A 19,947-nucleotide genomic window follows, 5' to 3' on the forward strand; every position below is an offset into this window, starting at 1 on the left:
TTAGATAGGTGAGAAGGAGAAGGTCGGCGGGGTGAGACGGCAGGTTGCTGGTGTCCCGGTAGCTGGTAGGTATGACGGCGCTGAGACGAAGAGGGGCGTGAATCGGTGTGACGTGTTTAAGTACCGTCGGCTCGAATGATTGGCTGATTGAGGGGCGTGGTCTCCCTTCCTGAACTATGTTCTGTAAAACCTCATAAAATGTCTTTCTACAAATACAATTAATTGTAGAGGGACCATTAAGTATGCAATAAACAATGAGATGTTCTGATTCATGGGGGAAACAATCTGGAGATAAAACACCTCCACCAGGTCTGTTATGTTCATCTCAGCTCAGAGTGAAGTATCACTTTTATATTCGTGGCCAGTGACCAAAGAAAAAAGGGAATTGTCATATTTTTTCCTTTGCGAGTGCGTTTGAACTTAATAAATTAGAATATAATAATATGGATGGATGGATGGAGTTTAATAGAATAGATTAGTAAAAAACAATTTAAAAAAAAGTTTATTTTCAGACTGAGGTCAAAACTCATCAAAAGAACTGTAGATTCATCCTGGTTACTTTAAAATGAATTGGAAGTCACTCAAGCCAAATCCTCTTTGACAACTAAATAATTAATATAATAAAATTATTTAGAAATATTTATATAATACAATTCATAAATAATAATAATAATTATAAATATAATAAATGAATATAGCATTAGCAATACCTAAACACTATCTTGCATTACACTAGCTCAATAAAATCTATTTATTTATAAATATTCCTAAATATGTATTTTGCCTACGTAGCAACCACTTAACTAATAAATGAATAAATAATATCATGAACAAGATCATATATATTATATCTGTGCATTGAATTCATTCTGGCGTGGCACTTTTCCTTCCTTTAGATGATTTTTTAGTTTTTCCTGTCTAGATCTATGAAACTTCATATTATTTATGGTCTTCATTTTCAGAAAATACAGGGTGACTCTTAAAGATTATTGAGAGTAATTTTGACTACAACAAATTTGAAAAAGTGTTGTTTATCTCCAGTGGATCACAATAATAATACTATTACGTGTACTCAAACTAATCCCACAGTACAACATGGACATTTGAGACTCAACGGATGTCTTTTGGCAGAGCCATGATCAGAATAATGTCCTATATTGTCTTCATGTATAAAGTTACCAACCGACACACAAGAAAAGCCTGTATTGGGAGCGATTTCTGACCCAATCTTTCTCTTGGTGGACTTCTTTTCTGCCTTCTTCTCGGTCTACCTAGCTGAACCGATGGATGCTTGCCTTCTTCTGTCTGTCTATGTTCTACCCGGTGACCAGAGAGAGATAAACCCCTGCTTTGTACCACCTCCACTACTATATGCTTTGTGCATTATTCCCAGTGTATTATTCATAGAAATATAAAAACAGGCAGAGGGTTCATTCCCATTCAAATCACAGCGGCGGGTATTTTTTTTCTGTGTACCGTAAACTTCCGTATCGGCTAAACAGACTCACGGCTAGTCACCAACGAGAACTGCCATTTTCTTTCTTACTTTTCAAAGTACCACGGATGGTCCCATCAATGCCATCATACTATTTTTACCCTTTAAAAAAAATAGATTGTTTATGTTCTAAAGGCCAGACAGTCAAGAGAGGTTCAGTTATTCATGTGTAACCCCAAACTCTAAGTAATCCCGACCGAAAACGGTCTCTTGCCTAGTCAAGAGTTTAATTTCTATGGTCACCGAGTGTGTATTTACTTTGTCATTGTTTTGTTAACGTGTAATGAGTATTGAATCAATGGAAGAAAAATAAAAATAGATATTTGTGGTTGTAGTTCATGCTTTTTAAAAATTGTCGAGCTCATTTCCGTCTTCTGCCTTTGTATCAAGAGATAATATATTGCAATGTGCCCAAACTGTGAGAGGGTGCATCTGTGCAAAATGGCCAAATGGTCATTAATAAAGATATTGGTCTTAATTTATTGACAATAAAGTGCTTAAAGCTCTCTCTGTCGAAGTATTTGATTCAGTTTAACACACAACAATCCGAATAACTTATGCAACATATTGCTGTTTACTGTACAGTAAGTCTGACTCCTTGCTAACGAGACTTTGTCGAGTGGCTAAAATCTATTGATGAAGTGGCTCCTTTAACTCCTGATGGGCAACAGAGCTTTGATTTCAAACCACTGAGTCACTACATTAGCATGAGTGAATATATCAAGCTATATGTGACATTTACCTTAATGTTGGATACTGTAAATAATATATATTACAGCTTAGCATAGACTAGCGTTGTGTGCATAAATGTTATGTGTAAAGTGGAAAAAATCATTGTGGAATGTTAGAAACTTCAGCAGGGCATTCCGGCGCCTGACTGATCAAAGAAGATAACAGTGACACACAAAAGAAACTTTATGCACTACGCTCACCCTAGATTTGAATAGAACAAAGCAACACTCATGCTCACATGAACAGGAGAGCCACAGAGACATTTACTGAGTGCAGATAAGATAAGGAACGGTCCAGCTTTGGCAATTATTTTCCGGATTCAACCCCATGCTTTTTCTCTGACCCATCACACACACACACACACACACACACACACACACACACACACACACACACACACACACACACACACACACACACACACACACACACACACACACACACACACACACACACACACACACACACACGTGAAGGGGCCCTTTTGATAAACGACCTTCTAGACCAGGGGTGGGCAAACTTTTTGACTTGCGGGCCACAATCGGTTCTAAAATTTGACAGAGGGGCCGGGCCAGGAGCATTTGGACACGCAATGTAATTTATTAAACCTGGAGATTGCGTCTGATTTTTATACATTTCAATTGAAGGTGCAAAGTTAAAGAAATCAACATTTACTGGAAAAAGATCAATGGAATCACTTTCAACATTCAAAACATATTATTACCCAACGAATTAATCAAGCTCAATAATTTCTAATTGTTCTAAACCCCGCAAAATAATGGACGGATTGTCTCAGCTCTCTATATATTGAGGCACAATTGTCCTCAGGTACAAGTGGAAAGAGAAAATATGGCCCTAAAGCTGAAAATTGAAGTTTGATTTTTAAAAATTCTTCATATCTCTTCTGAAAACACACCTTTACTCATGTGGACGAATTGTTTTGGTGTTTGAAATTGGTTTACCAAAGGTCATAGGTCCACAAAAGCAGTGAAATATCTGAATACAATGCTAGATACATGTAAATAAATGTGGAAAACTAAATTTGTTATTATCGTTTTTTGAGTAAAAATTATGTGGTCCGTCACACATTCACCAAAATGATAAAGATGGGACTGAGAAATGACTTCATATTGCAGATAAAGTTTCATGGGGTGTGTGCAAATAAAAAATGACCATTACTTATTTTTTTTATAAATATGTATTGTACATAAATAAATAAAACTACATTATATACATGTTGAGAAATAGAAAACAGAACACAACTATTGGCACAGACTATTTACAATATGGCTTCACTATAATAACATGTCATAGTGTCGTGCTGGTGGTCCTCCGGGACACGAGACCTCTTTGCTGGCCGGGCAGGTTGAGCTGCAGGTTGAGCTGCAGGCGCTGGTGAATCCTCTCTGTAAAATACAATACTAGTCAGCACCGCGCACATGTAACGGACACCATGACGGGACACGTAACGTTTAGTAAAGACTCTTACCCGGTCCAAGTGGACCTCTTCTGGCTGCGTGTTCCTCCTCGTGGCTCCGCAGCTCCTCCGGAGGCTCCGCGCTGCTCGCCAAAATCACTGCAGCTGTTTCTAAATGAGCTTCACCTGTGTGGTGGGCGGGTCCTTTGTGATTTACTGAGTGTTCATTGGTTGTTTTTTTCGCAAAATGTTGACAGACAAACAGATTGACAAATCATGGTGAAGGGTTTCGTGTGACGAGTACTTTCCGCGCCAACGCACACCGGAAGTAAACAAAGTTGCGATTTGGACAAGTTCGGCGGGCCGGATAAAAAAGCCTAACGGGCCGGATATGGCCCGCGGGCCGTAGTTTGCCCATGTCTGTTCTAGACGCAACGCATCCCATCTCGGAAGAGATACGATTATCCTAGAAAACTCCCGAGCTCAGTGGAAGAAGCTTCAAAGGAAGCTACAAAGTAAATCAAATATTTTCCTTTCTCACACTCTTTCACAACATATGCATTCATTGGCTGGCCAAGAAGAACCAATGAATGAGCGACAGCGATGGAGGCAGAGAGACGAAGAACCAATGCGGAGAGTCATGTTCTGGTTATTTTTTCTTAGTCATTTTCGATGTTACTTTTGTTGAATTAGACAATTTACTAAAGCAATATGTAAATTAGGATTTAGTAATATACCATAACTTCATACATGTTGTTATAGAATGTGTGTTATTGTTTAATAATTTACAATATTGTTTGGTAAATGTCTGTGGATTATTATTGAATGGATTACTGTAACACACTGGTAAAATGAATCTGTGTGCCAAGAAACAGATCACTGGCAGCAAGGGATCCCATTCCCCCGGCATGGAGAGAGGACCCCTGGGGAGTCCCTGGAGGAGACCCCATTCATGCAATGCGTCGCATGTCAGAGGGCAAATGGTGGCCGGAGTGAGGACATCATGTGGATATGCAAATCTACCAACAGCCAGACGGCTCGGCCAATGAGCGAATTGGGGAAAGGTGTTACCTGGACAATGTTGCCAATGAGAAGTGAATATCTCCCCTGGGGCCGGGACGCCCCGCAGGTATAAAAACAGATGTTGACCCGAGAGACAAGGCTTTTTGACCTTTGGATGACGGCAGAGATGCACTGCATGCAGGTTAGCTGCATGTAGGCCGTGATCCTTGAGAAGCCCTCAGCTGAGGATTAGATTTAGTGAGCTTGACTTCTATAATAATAATAATAATCATTTATTTTATATAGCGCTTCTCAAGGCACCCGAAGTCACTTTACAGAGTCCAGTAGTCACACACAGTCATCCCGGTGGTGGTAAGCTACATCAGTAGCCACAGCTGCCCTGGGGCAGACTGACGGAAGCGTGGCAGCCAATCAGCGCCTACGGCCCCTCCGACCACCAACATTCATTCACATCCATACGAACCGGGGTGAGGCTGCGGCGCATGTCTTTATGATGGTGGGGGAAACCGGAGTACCCGGAGGAAACCCACGCAGACACGAGGAGAACATGCAAACTCCACACAGAAAGGACCTGGACCGACCGGGATTCGAACCCAGGGCCTTCTTGCTGTGCGGCGACAGTGCTACCCACTGAGCCACCGTTTCTCTTAGACAGTTAACTGCTTTGGCGGTCTGTGGACGCAGTGATTCATGCTCCCTCAGCTGAGTTATACTCTGTATCGCAACCGTTATTGGTAATATTTTCAATTAAACACCTTTTATTATAATTTGACACTGTCCAGACATTCTTTCTCGGTTCTGCACTCGAAGATTCTTGAAAATACAACACTTCTTATCTGCAGGCCACAGATTCATGCTGCTAAAGAAAATGCATGTAATGCCAATTAAAATGGTCTCCTAGTAGGAGGAGTGTTTCTGCATTGCAAAGCAGCAATTTCTATTCCATCCATATTTCCTTTTCTAAGGCATTCTCCTGAGAGAACATTTTTCAAGACACAAAGACAGGATATTGAGTTTTTTTGGCACCGACGGCTACATTTTAGCGTAATGCTATTAAAAGACAAATTGAATGAACTCAATAGGCCTAATAATATGACAACGTTGGAGGATTTGTTTATTGACATTCTACAACACAGGGTTGCAAAATGAAAAAACTGGATAAAGAATATTTTAAAAACAGGGCTGCCTGGAAAGGACATGATTTCATACCTCGGTCACTGCTGTTGAAGTGCAGCCAAAGATAATTCAATAGCACTATTTGGATAGAGAGACTGAATATTGCTACTTCACGAATACGGATGTAATAAATACATAAATAAATAATCAGGTGGTTTTTGGAGCGGGCGGGCGGGGGGGGGGGGGCTCGTGTGCGCCGCGGAGCAGGTCGGGGCGAAATTCTCACAAGAACTTAAATAAATGCCCCGTCGGATATTAAAACACATTTGGGGGGACTTGATGACAGAAAGAGTAACTTTTATTCTTAAATACTGATGAATGAAAAAAGTGGGCTCCAGCAAAAAGGGCACTTTTCTCATCCAGGGCAAAGGGGCTGCCTGCACTATTACACTTTTCTTTCTTTTTTTGCATGTATGTATTTTATCCATGTATGTTTTTAAAATTTGGAAACCACTGACAAATCATTTGTTTTACTTCTCAGATAAGTGCAGAGTTCATGCGCTTGGTTTCCTCTGATCTCCACCAGTGTTTTTTTGATGGACTGGACAAATATGTTCCAAAACTGCTGGAGATGTACAGCATACGAAGTCCAAGCTGTCCTAACCTGCGCCGTCTGCTTCATTCCCTCGATGAACAAGTAAGGATAGCCTGATTTTACCCAATCTTTTGATCCCTAAACCATTAGCAAAACGTAACATGGCAACACCATTATATAAAGTGTCTAAGTGTATATATGTTTTAATGCCTATAAGGAGTCTATGCTTTAACTTGTGTATCTTATGGAGTATTATTCCAAACCACAGTTAGCTTGTCAGATGCAAAGTGACACAGGAGCAGCCCCAAGTGTTGTCAGAAATAAGTAACATGGTTGTACTTCATTGCTGACAGTTTATCTTCTGTTGAGACTTCAAACCAGAAGAGAAGAGCAGCTGTTTTTCTTGGACTTCTGCATTACCTGAGGGAGGACTCCAGCAGTTTCATCTCTGTCTGTGAGGTGTGTATAAATCAATGCACTAAAAATACAGAAAGTTAAAAAAACTAACATTTTGTCTGTCAAACTATGGCATGATAAACGAGAGAGATGGGGAGTGAGAGAAGAAAGTCATATGCCTGTGTGTGTGTGTGAAACTGCAGTAAACACCTGTGTGCTGCCAACATTAAAGGTGGCAATAGTGATCACTTTAAAGGGAGTATAGTTCCATAGGCGTAACCCTATGTCCTCCCAAACAAGAGTAGTAAATGAGGTTTGGTTAATGGCATGGTTAGTTACTAAATATGTAATTTTAATTTCAGACGACCAGCTCAGAAGGAGAAGCAAGACAAGTGGACATTGGCCTGCTCATTGTTGCAGAGGATGGTGGAAGTGGAAAACAATTACTGGCTTTGAACATTGTTGATGTTGCCGTGGTGCTGGAGGAAAGAGTCATTGTGCAAGAGCTAAAGGATGTTCCCAAAGCCTTTGCAACGCTGATGGGACTTCTCTACAGCCTCAACTTTGTGTACCCTAAAGGACTAAAATATACCTTTGAAGTCATCCAAAAAGTGTTCATGGGCATCGGCAGTGCGACTTGTTCAGCCAAAGTCAATGGACTACGGAACAAGATGCTTCAAGCATAGGCAAGTTGATGGCTATCACTTGATCTGAATACTTATTCATATACATTACAATTACATAACACACTCTCAAACATCATAAACACCACAATTAAATAAAAACACATCATAAACACAAACACAAGATAAACAAATGCATCATAAACACCACCATCAAAAGTTATGAATGTTGATGTAGCAGGATTTAATTTGCTCATTAAATTGTATTTAAAAAAGGCCTTTACAAGTTGTGTTTAAATTGTGTTTCACATGTTAGATCTTTTTTATTTCGCAGGATTTCATTGTTCTTTAAATTATATTTTTTAAAAGCCTTTAAAAATTGTGTTTAAATTGTGTTTCACATGTTAGGCCTCTTTTATCTATGTATTTCATGCTTTTAGTCAATTTTTGCTATGGTATTTGAATAAAATCGTATAGTACCATAAATGATCTTTAATCTCTGTATTTTTTGTGTGTGCTGTAAAAAAAAAGATGTGTAAGTTGTCTGGGCAAATTTAGAATTTAAATTTTGTTGAATGAACTTTGAATAAGTAAGTAAGATGAACTTTCCTAAAAAGTAACCTGGCTGCCTTAAAAAGATACGTTCATGCAACAAGATGCTAAGTGGAGTCAACTTGTATTACTGTATTGGCCCTACTAACAATATAAGTATATTCAACAAGAAGATTGGTTACAACTACTAATATTTTCATGCTTGGACAGCCCAGAATATCAGTAATAGTTTGTTGGTTATACTAGTCCTTCTTTGTTGTCTCAAGTCAGATTTACGTTTGTAAAACTTAAAATGTGTTGTTGGTAGTACTAAAAAAACCTGTTGAATTAAATTAAAGTGTCAAGTTGATTGGACTATTTTTAAGCTTTCCCGTTGTCAGCCCAACTATGTTTTCTTAGTTGAATTAACTCTAATTGAAGTTCAGGCAACTTAAGTTTCTTAGCTTGTCTAACTCAACATTTTAAGGCAGCCAGGTTACTCATTATTTTAAGTTGAAGTAGCATTTTTTTTTTACAGTGTGGTGCTTGAGCACCACTAGGGGTCTATCTGTGCACGTGCCTGCTTACAGGTTTAGGAAAACAAAAATATTCTTTTATATAACACTGATCAATGCGATTTAGTCTACTGCTGTGACACATTCTATACATTCATTACAATGCCAATAACATTTTTGTTTATGTTGGAGGACTTCAACTTCCCATTGGAACAGGAAGTAGGAAGTGTCTGTGTAACAATTCAACGCACATAAATTATAATAATTGCATTAAATTTGCTCCAATCACCACAGCTCCAAATTTCCCCCCGAAAATTCATTTGAACTACACCCATCGATGAAATGGTAATTTTCTTCCATCTACTTACAAGTATTCAGAGCATTCGATAACTACATTATTTGCGTCTCTCTCCGTTTCACTGATCACTATTCATGAAAGACTTGAAACATCCCGAGATGCACTGATTTGAAAACAAAATAAATGTTTCTGATTTGCATGAATAAATCTAATTTATTTTACCTTCATGATCGCGATATTTGATTTGATCTGCATTTAACGCCATAAGAGGTATTACGACACAATTACAAGGTATTGTCAATTATTAAGCACCAACAGAAATACAGCAATGCTAGCAGTGTTGGTGTCACGATCCGGAGTTTCTGTGTCTTGTTTTGTGTCTTATTTTGAAGTCCTTGTGTCATCTGTTTTCCTACATTTCCTGTCCCTGTGATTTTCTGCCCTGGTCCTGATTGTTTCCTTCTGTGTGATTGCTAGCCCCGCCCTCATTGTGTCCACCTGTGTCTCATTCCCCAGTGTGGCTTCGTACCGTTTAGTTCGTGTTTGTTGTGCTGTTCGTGTGTGTAACCTGTAAGAAGATAATTAAATATTTCTTTGGAAGAGTTGTCGGCATTTGGGTCCTCTCTCTCGCTCTGGCTATGACATCCCTGATAGTTGGGACTAAGGAAGTGTAGAGTTGAGATTATTTGGATACTAGTACTCTTATCGATACTAGTGTTCTAATCGATATTCGCTTCGAGGCATTCGCACTGAACAATTTGCATCATCCGCGCTGCCCCCAGGCCAAAATTTGCATCAATCAATCTGTTGCTGAACAAAGCACAACCTTTCCATTGCTGCACATGTGGTCCCGCTGCACAAGGGTGGTGGTAAAAAAGGCTCATAATTACTTTCCGTTATTTTCAAAACTGTCGTGTGTGTGTCCTTGAGTCTTTAGTTAATATGCAGCTGAAATCAGCCCCTTCTAGAAGGTCCACACCAATCGGGTTTCAGAGCTACACACTGTACTGTCACTGCTATTACTTCGGTTATGAATGCTATTGCATTGGCTGTTGAAAGTAATTGTGCCTCTTTGCCAATCCAACAAAAGCCTTGTCCACTATTGATCATGCAACGCCCCTCTATATGGGATACTGGTTGTGGATTATAGACTCTGTTCATCGTTTCAGGATTTTTCTCAGAAACAGTAATGTGTAATTTTTGGGAAATTATCTTTGGATATTTGTACCACTGTCTAAGGGTGTCCACAAGGTTTTGTATTGGGTCCTTTCTTTTATAACCAATATAACATCTTTCTTTCCAAATTGTGATGCCATCTTCATGCGGAGTAGACGTCTCTGTGCTGCTTTCCTACTACTGGAGTAGAAATTAGTGACATTAGTTATGAATGCAAACGTAGCCTAACGAAGACCAAATATGTTTGTAGCAGCTGTGGGGGTGGGGTCTCTAATTGACACCCAAATAAATCTAACAACTGCGAGAGAAAGAAGGGGAGGGCAAATACAGAAAAAAATATAGCGACACTGCAAATAATTACAGAAAATATAAATAACTATACAAGACCGCAAAATAGTTTAAAACATTCTACCATACATGTCCACGGAAGTATTTCCGTATCTGCTGCTTGAAATGTAATTAAATTATATACCTCGGCTGTTTGTTGATACTTTGATAGTTTGAGGATACTTTTTTAGTTGAGAATCAAAACACTCTCTACCTCCTCTAAAATATATAATCACTGGATGTGAGCCACTGCGCTGCAGTACATCCCAGAAACCATCACAATTTAATCCGACTACGATTCGCCTGTCAACAATTACCCATAAATCTCAATCGTCTACACAAAATTCTTTCTTTTTTTGCTAAAAAACTGCTTTCAAAAACCAGACCACAACAGTTGATTATAAAACAAGCGGCATCTATTCAATAGCAGCATCCGTGTGAGCAGGGGCGGCTTGTCCATAAGGGCGATTGGGGTGACGCACTGCCTAGGGGGAAAAGAAAAAAAGAAAAGTCGCATTCTACCACTATACCGTCTGATGTGCCTCTGTATGTCATTGTCGAATCAGGTAACAGTCATTCAGTCAGCCTAAAGTCGTGCTTCAAATGGCCCCGCCCCTTCTGGGACGACTTTGGGCGGAATGAAAATCGCCCCAGACCTCTCCCATTGACTCCCATTTTAAATCCATTTTTTTCACAAAACAGAGCTCTCTATGCATTCTCTATGGCTTCCGGGAGGACTCGCCCCTCCAGGTCGGGTCATCAGTAATCAACGTAAAAGCGTATCAGTACGTCATACAGCTTCGACAGAGGCGTATTCAGATGGCCGGTGCTCAGTGCAACAGCAGCGATTCAATTATTTCTTTGAAAGAGACTCCTTTCGGTCGGCGTAACAATGAAGACACATTGGCAACAATAGAATCAGGACCTCCTAGAGCAGCGGTCGCCAACCCGTTGATCTTGATCGACCGGTCGATCTCTGAGACGTTCCCTGTCGCTCTCCAAAATAAAATGAAAATAAAATCAGAAACACATTGTTCCTCATTCTCGAAAATGTTCTAAAGTGTCTTCTGCAACTCCTTATTATCAGGCTGCTCTAATAAGTCTCTTAGGTCCCTCCAGTTGATCCAGAATGCTGCAGCTCGTGTTCTCACTAAAACTAAGAAAAGAGATCACATCACTCCTGCACTAGCTGCTCTGCTCTGGCTCCCAGTAAAATCAAGAATCACTTTTAAAATTCTTCTCTTAACATACAAAGCCTTGATTGGTGATGCACCATCATATCTTAAGGAGCTTGTAGTACCATATTGCCCCACTAGAGAGCTACGCTCACTAAATGCGGGACTACTTGTAGTTCCTAGAGTCTTAAAAAGTAGAATGGGAGCCAGAGCCTTTAGTTATCAAGCTCCTCTTCTATGGAACCAGCTTCCAATTTCAGTCCGGGAGGCAGACACAGTCACCTCGTTTAAGAGTAGACTTAAGACCTTCCTCTTTGACAGAGCTTATAGTTAGGGCTGAATCAGGTTTGCCCTGGTCCAGCCCCTTGATATGCTGCTATAGGCTTATAGCTGCGGGGGACGTTTAGGATGCACTGAGTACCTCTCTCCTCTTTTCTCTCCTTAAGGATGAATTTTCATCTCACAATCACACGTTACTAACTCTGCTTCCTCCCGGAGTCCTTTTGACTTCACGTCTCATGGGGTCATCGGACCCTATGAGACGACATAGATCCTATCTGCCTGATGGATCATTGAGGTCTGGGTCGTGGAATTCCTGCTCCTGACTACGCCACTGTCCTGTTGAGACTCCCCTACTGTTGAGACTCCGCCCTCCTCCTCCCCACCGCCATCTGCCTGATGGATCGTGGAGGTCTCCATCGTGGAATATGCCTACTATGAACTATTCATACACTCTGTCATATTCATTGAATGTATTTTAACTCTAAATCTGTCCTTCTGTACACATTACATCTATTGCATCTGTCCATCCTGGAGAGGGATCCTCCTCTGTTGCTCTCCTCCAGGTTTCTTCCCTTTTTTTCCCCCTGAAGGGTTATTTGGGAGTTTTTCCTGGTCCGATGTGAGGTTTTGGGGCAGGGATGTCTATGTGTACAGATTGTAAAGCACTCCGAGACAAATTTGTAATTTGTGAAATTGGGCTATACAAATAAACTGAATTGAATTGAATTGAATTGAATTGAAACATTTTCTTCCTGACGATCGACGTCAGAAAAGATCTCCGCCTGATTTTAATGAACGTCTGAAAACGGGTTCTCTGACAGCCGTGTTCTCAGCTGTGCTCTCTGAAAGAGGAGCGTACCACTACAGGTGAGGCGCAGGGGAAATGCAGAAAGATCTTTATTGATAACTTCACATATTACACAAGCTCAAAGTACAAAGACATAAAACTAAGTCATGAATAAATAAATGTTGAAATGCCTGTACCTTCGTGTAAATGTTTACGTTACGGCATTAACAAGTTACACCTGCGCATGCGCGACAGCCGAGATTCTTGGCGACTTGCCAGGTCTTACCTCGGTGAGTTCGGCTTTTCTGCTGTTGCCCTTCAAAACAAAAGCTCAACATTGAGCTTTTTTCTTGTCTGGTGGAGCAAATTGGTTTACTTGAAAGTGATTGCAATTGTATTTCTTCTATTTGAAAAAGCACAGATGCAGGAGTCACAAATGGTGATCTCATATTTATTATTATTATAATTATTTAAATCTTGTTAAAAAAAATCACCAAATCAAAGACCAGGAGCTGGATTACTGACAGCAGCTCACAGACGGCCTCAGACTGTCTGTGAGTTTATGAACTAACTACAAGCTCACAGAGTTCAGTCACAGCCATAACACTGATTGGAGTCACATGACTTGATGGCATTGTGACGAAGCTACACATAGACAGCTGTCTGCAGTTGTGTGGTTTTGGGAGGGTTAATCATTATCAAAAAAATTGCCCCCCCCTGATAATTTTTTCAGGAGCCGCCACTGCGTGTGAGTCACCTCAGGACATAAACTATGCAAAAACAAACATACATCCTTCAGAAGCACGTTATAAGTGGGATGTAATCTACAAAAATAAGGTTTTCACAGCTGGAAGAAATAGCCCGGCATGTCTTTAGTAGCAAGCAGACCTTTTTATAAAGTGGTTAATTTGAGTTTTTTGTTTTTCAGTTAATCCCTAAAATGTATTACGGACCCAGACCAGATATTATGCCCATTGCCTCTTGTGTGAAAAGGTTGAGTGGGCATCTTCCACAGCAGGAGGTATTCGGCTTTGGTTTCTATACGTTCATAAGGACCTTAACATCTTGGACACATTGCCTTGAGTGTTTGTGCTTCACACACTCGCAACACACAACATCTGGTTGTTCGCTTTCTCGTTAATTATGTTCTCTTGTTTACTCATCCGGTTATAATTGCACACTCGACATCACTGACAATGTGGCTGTGCCCTCAATGATTCCTTCAGAGTTAACGAACAATGCATGGGGCTTCCGGAGCAGTTCTCGAGAACAGAATAGTTTCCCATCCGATCACAGAGATATGCAATTCTTGCAGAATCCTTGAGGTATTGTATGGATTTTGTTGATAGTGAATCCTAAGTGAGCATTGGAATGGCCTTATTCTCTAATTAATCATCAGGAGATCCTAATATTGAGATGACACCACTTCTATGTATTTAGCTGCTTCTACCACCCAAAGTAAATTGTCCCATTGGTCCATTATATTCTCTTTTTGCTTCATTAAGTGAAAAGCACGAAGAAGAATGCGACAAATTGAAATGTTAACAAGATAATGGCGCTGGATATAAAGTCAAGAGCTCATCAGAGTCATGGCCATGACCGCCTGCACTGAATGTGATTTGGTTGGTTGGTATTTCTATTTGTGTTGCATGACTGGTAGGCTAAATAACAACACTGGTAATCAATACAGCTGATGACTGCAGCCCAACGGGTTCAATCACTAAACAAACGCACCCAACTAACATGCTGTTGATTGCCTGTTCCCGAGGCTGACCTCGGAGCGGCTGTGCAATGAAATGGAAAATAAAAAACTCAGAGAGGGGTGGAGGGGGGTTCCTCTTTGTTGACTTGTAATCGACACATTGCTCTTCATGGAGGATGTTAGGGACCCGAGAGTTAGAAGGTGACAACAGCCAATTAAATTGTCAGTCACAAAACGGCTGAGACCAAAAAAACATAAAATGTGTCCGCACGAAGCCACAGCACATCTGACCACATTTCTTCAGTCTTTAAGAGAGAGGCGACCAGCCCATTCTACTATACCAGGGGTGCTCAATACGTCGATCGCGATCTACCAGTCGATCGCGATCTACCAGTCGATCGCGGCGACCTACCAGGTTCACACTTCTCGGCTCTCCGTCATCGGGACGGAGCCGAAAAAAAAAGTCACTTGCACCATCGTTAACATTAGCAGTTAGCTTCGTTGCTTAGCCAAGCAGGACTGTGCTGCCCCCCAGCTGCTATCAGATAACGTTAACTAGCAAGACTGTGCTACCCACCGGCTGCTAACTGCTAACGCTAAGTAGCAGGACTGTGCTGACTACTGGCTGCAAACAGCTAACGCTAACTTGCTCTCAACCCGGCCCATTTCTACACAGATTTGGTTGTTCCCATTGTAGCATTAGTAGGAAGGAAAAAACAAACAAAAATGGTGCTCAAGGGTGTATTACTACTTTGCACATGTGCAATAGGCTGTATCAGGGGCATTTCTGATACTTGTGTTGGTATGGTAACTACTCTACCTCCACCAATCAGTTTAATTAAATTACTAAAAGTTATGGCCCAGAACCGTTGAAAGGCCAATGCGAGAACTGGGCTAGAGGTTAGCGAGAGCTGCAGTTCATCACAAACCTTTCACGAACCTCACAAATCCTCCTTTGCCATTTGCGCCACTTTCTTTTTCCCCCTGGCCTGAAAGCGTGTGTGTCTTCCTCCCCTGTGATTTGAGAAGGACCAACATTAGGACCAATTTGCCTCGCCGAGAATCGAGTCACGGAGGGCCGAGCAGACCGGTTGTAACCAGTTCTCTAAAAAAATAATCGAAATCTCAAATGGCAGTTTTAAAACTTAATGAAATGTTCCCAGCAGCAGATCCTCGACATCTAATCTAGCTCTTTTGGACTCCATTTCTAAATGACCTTATTATTTTTATATGCTCATAATACTGGGTATGAGAGTTTGAATTATGAATAAAATTAAATAATTCAAATACATTATTCAAATGAATTTAACTTTTTATATCTTGTTTTCATAACATTATGGAGCATTGCTCGGGGCCTGGATGGTAATTCTTCATATAAACCGTCATTAAACAAAAATATTAAAACCACAACTTACAAGTCTATAGTTATACACTATATGTGTATGAACACAAATTTAGAGAAAAGATGAGAGAGGTGCTCAGTGTATCCTAACGTCCCCCAGCAGCTATAAGCCTATAGCAGCATATCAAGGGGCTGGACCAGGTGAACCTGATTCAGCCCCAACTATAAGCTCTGTCAAAGAGGAAAGTCTTCAGTCTACTCTGTGTCTGCCTCCAGGACTGAAGGTGGAAGCTGGTTCCATAAAAGAGGAGCTTGATAACTGAAGGCTCTGGCTCCCATCCTACTTTTTAAGACTCTAGGACAGTGGTCACCAACCTTTTTGAGCCCAAGATCACTGACCTCCGCCTTCGTGACAGGCAAGATCTCCCTATTGAGGCGTTGAGAGAAAACGACGGTCCAGACTAGACTTGCAGCTTGAGGCCTTTTTATTTGGCCTAATTCTCATTGAATGAAATCAAAACACTTTGGTCTTTCTGCATTTCCCCTGCGCCCCATCTGTAGTACCACTTTCCCCCACTAGAGGGGCACGCCCCACCTGTAGGACCACTGTGGACTACATTCCCCTCTTTCGGGGAGCACAGCTGACCACGCCGCTGTGTAAGAGAACCTGTTTTCAGGCGTTCATTAAAATCAGGCGGAGATATTTTCTGACGTCGATCTTCCAGTCAGGAAGAAAACGTTTCAGAAGACACTTCAGAAAATGGTCGAGAATGAGGAACAATGTGTTTCTGAATTTATTTTCATTTTATTTTGGAGAGCGACAGCGAACGTCTCCGAGATCGACCGGTCGATCGCGATCGACGGGTTGGCGACCACTGCTCTAGGAACTACAAGTAGCCCCGCATTTAGTGAGCGTAGCTCTCTAGTGGGGCAATATGGTACTACAAGCTCCTTAAGATATGATGGTGCATCACCAATCAAGGCTTTGTAGGTTAAGAGAAGAATTTTAAAAGTGATTCTTGATTTTACGGGGAGGCAGTGCAGAGCAGCTAGTGCAGGAGTGATGTGATCTCTTTTCTTAGTTTTAGTGAGAACACGAGCTGCAGCATTCTGGATCAACTGGAGGGACCTAAGAGACTTATTAGAGCAGCCTGATAATAAGGAGTTGCAGTAATCCAGTCTCGAAGTAACGAACGCGTCCAATTTTTCTGCATCTTTTTGAGACAAGATGTGCCTGATTTTTGAAATATTACGTAGATGAAAGAATGCAGTCCTTGAGATTTGCTTTACGTGGGAGTTAAAGGACAAGTCCCGATCAAAGATAACGCCAAGATTCTTTACAGTGGTGTTGGATGCTAGGGCAATGCCGTCTACAGAAACCACATCACCAGATAATTGATCTGGTCGAGTAAAATTACTTCGGTTTTGTTTGAGTTTAACATCAAGAATTTGCAGGTCATCCATGTTTTTATGTCTTTAAGACATGCTTGAATTTTACTGAGTTGGTTGGTCTCCTCTGGTTTGATCGATAGATATAATTGAGTATCATCTGCATAACAATGAAAGTTTATGGAGTGTTTCCTGATAATATTGCCCAAAGGAAGCATGTATAAGGTAAATAAAATTGGTCCAAGCACAGAACCTTGTGGAACTCCGTGACTAACGTTGGTGGTTATCGAGGCGTCATCGTTTACAAATACAAACTGAGATCGATCTAATAAATGCCAATCGACTGCTCCAGTCTCTGTAACAGGATGTCATGGTCAATGGTGTCGAATGCAGCACTAAGGTCTAACAAGACCAGTACAGAGATGAGTCCTTTATCTGCTGCCATTAAGAGGTCATTTGTAATTTTCACCAGTGCCGTCTCGGTGCTGTGGTGTTTTCTAAATCCTGACTGAAACTCCTCAAATAAACTATTATGATGTAGAAAGTCACACAACTGATTTGCGACCACTTTCTCAAGAATCTTGGAGAGGAAGGGGAGGTTAGAGATCGGTCTGTAGTTAGCCAACACCTCTGGATCCAGAGTGGGCTTCTTCAGGAGAGGTTTAATAACAGCCACTTTGAAGGAATGTGGTATGTGGCCTGTTAGCAGAGACACATTGATAATATCTAATAGAGTCACGTTCCTCCACACCGTATATTGAGTGATGCACATTTAATACATAATGCATTCATTAGTAATACTCAATTCAAACATCTTTCACTTTCATAACAGATGTGAAGCCAGTCTCTGAGAGCCTAAAGGGAAATGTCAATAACTAATATTCTATATTCTACCAAACTGCCAGGGGAGGAAATTATTGTGATTTTGTGTCAATATGCCGATCGATTATTTTGATAGAATAACTTATCTACCCACAATATTAAATATATACATAATATATTTAAAATATATTCCAAAATATATATATATATTTTAAAAAATTACCACAGGACCAAACATGTTTTGGTTTTTTTGGTCCTTTTTTCTCTTGCACAAGCTTACGATGAATGAATTGGTAAGAGCGTCACGCCGTAAAGATGATTACGGTTGCTGATGAAGAGACTTGGGCTGGGACCCACTGGCTCTAGCAAACGGGCGTCTCCTCTCTGGAACGTCAGCAAAGAAATGAATCACTTGTCGTGGACTTTTGTAAACAAAAACAAGGGAAAGCTTGTTCCGCTGGTCTAATTAAGACAAAGTCGCCGTCGTTAAAAAAGGTTGCTGCGGTTACTTGGAGGCTGAGTTTAGGTGCGTGCAATACAACAAATGTCCAGTTGGTAATGTGAAAGGTTATTCGGTGTGGCTTGTGAAGCAGCCAGGCTCATAGAGCCACACTGACTGTTGCCCGGCCTGGCTTATTATTATTATTCTGAACTTTGGTCGAGTGTACAAGTCGTAGCGTTGCTCGCATATGTGTAAAAAATACATCAAAAAGTGCGACCTGGTCTATAATCGTGTGCATTTATTTTGCATCGTGTGAAAAATGCGAAACACGGCAAAAGATTCGCAAAGTCTATGGGAAAAGAACTTTAAACGACAAAGGATCCCAGTGCGTCAAAATACATCAAAACGTGTGGCCTGATCGGGAATAGTCAAAAATGACTTTTCTAAGAGATTAGATTGGCGCTTAAGCCCCAAAACGCAAAAAAAACTGTGAGAAATTGTCCCATTCCTTTCAATGGGTTTTCGGAAGAGAACACGCTAACCAACGCTAATCTTTCTTGCCACAGTGACTCGCTATACGTTAAGGTAGATTTAAAGTTTAAAACGTTAACAAAAGAATGGAGTTTATTTGACTCATTGGAATTTTCATAGCTAGCACAGTTTCCATGGAATCATTGTCCGAATTTCAGAAGATTTCCAGGCCGTTTGCAGAGTTCACGCTTTACAACTCCTGGAATCGAGTCTTGAGGGATGTAACGGGGGTCACACACAAACACACATGCACACACACAAACTCATACACAGACTCACACACATATTCACACACACACACTCACACACACAGACAGACTCACACACACGGACATGGGAGTCCCCGATGAGCTCTCCAATCACGTAACACTCCCCTGTGCAGTCACTCAGGTGCGTTGCAGTCCTTGTTGTTGCCGTGGTTTCCCATCATAATGAGTTTTCCACACTTCTCTAATAACTAAATAAACTCACTCTGTTACGCGTTTATGTTTATTTCAAAATAAATGAAGAAAAAACACCCACAACAATTTTTGGTCCGTGTTGCAAAATGCACCTTTTAACACACACACACGCACACACACAGACTCACACACACACACTCACACTCAGACTCACACTGACACACACACACACTGTAGTTTATTTTTGAGTGCATCCCACGGGCGCCGCGCGGCGGTTTGTGAGCTAACTGTACGTTTGAAGCGGGAGTGAGAAACGGGTCTGAGTAAATAATCGAGCCATCTCCTGTTGCAAGAGAGAGCCCCCTCCACCCCCCCCCCCCCCCCCAAATCCAACGAGGTGGAGTTAGGGTGAGAAACAACATCACGGTTAGCCTTAAAAGACATGTGACTCTACACAAGAGGCGGACACATTCCCTGTGATGTCGCCGTATTGCGTTTTCTTTTTTAGCTGCCATCTTGTTTTTCAGCCGGACGCCGAGTAAGAACATTTAGGTTACGTACATGAACTGAAAACATGCGCAGAAAGGGTTAAAGCTGTGAGACAAAAACACGGACAACTCACAAACAGAACAAAGACCTGTCAATCACAAGTTATCCCCGCCCTAAAGCATTCCGTTTGACTCCAAGTGGAACATAATGTTCTAAATGATGACATCATGCTGTATAGAAGAAGACTTGAAACTAGAGACTGAGACATAAACTCATGTTTACAATGTTTACTGAGGGAATACATCAAGAGAGAAGTAGAGTCATTATATAGACTTCTATAC

The sequence above is a fragment of the Pseudoliparis swirei genome, chromosome 7 (assembly GCF_029220125.1).
Source record: "Pseudoliparis swirei isolate HS2019 ecotype Mariana Trench chromosome 7, NWPU_hadal_v1, whole genome shotgun sequence".
Lineage (NCBI taxonomy): Eukaryota > Metazoa > Chordata > Actinopteri > Perciformes > Liparidae > Pseudoliparis > Pseudoliparis swirei.